The following is a 553-nucleotide window of genomic DNA, read 5'->3' on the forward strand; positions in this document are numbered from 1 at the left end:
GGGCCAGTGGCGCAATGGGTAACGTGTCTGACTACGGATCAGAAGATTGTAGGTTCGACTCCTACCTGGCTCATACTAGCAGCAATGTCTGACACGAGGGCTCTCTTCTGCCTGCCCCTTCAGCTTGCTTTTGGCCCAGGCACCCACAGCCCTCATGCCAGGGGAAGAGAAAAGTGCCCTTTGGCCCTTTCCCCATTTGGAGCTGCAGCCCCCGAGCAGGCATGCCAGCACAAAAGGCAATGCAAAGCGCTGGAGGATGTGGGCATCAATCCCACTACCTCGCATGCAAAGCAAACACTCGACCACCTGACATAATTCCCTGGTGCGCAAAGCCGTGGCTATGTTTGCTATGACCCTGCACAAACAGAAAATTGGTGGCCCCCTCCCCGCAGGCAAGGGCAAATTCCCCCCGTGTGCCAGGGGCTGTAGCTGGGCCCCTGAGCCCCCGTGGTGTGTCCAGGGTGGGCCTGCAGCACCGTGGGATGGGCCAGGTTGGGCCAGGGGCTGGGTTTGGGGCCCGCTTTTGGTGGGGGGCATGACCACCACCCCTCCT

At 60.4% G+C, this 553-nt stretch overlaps 1 non-coding gene across 1 annotated transcript; it reads left to right on the top strand.

The window, feature by feature from the left end:
- TRNAR-ACG lies at positions 1-73 on the top strand. Its single transcript has one exon. It is a non-coding gene; the product is annotated as a tRNA-Arg (tRNA).
- The last annotated feature ends 480 nt before the right edge of the window (positions 74-553 follow it).

Source organism: Alligator sinensis, unplaced genomic scaffold, assembly GCF_000455745.1.
Source record: "Alligator sinensis unplaced genomic scaffold, ASM45574v1 scaffold1054_1, whole genome shotgun sequence".
Taxonomy (NCBI): Eukaryota; Metazoa; Chordata; order Crocodylia; family Alligatoridae; genus Alligator; species Alligator sinensis.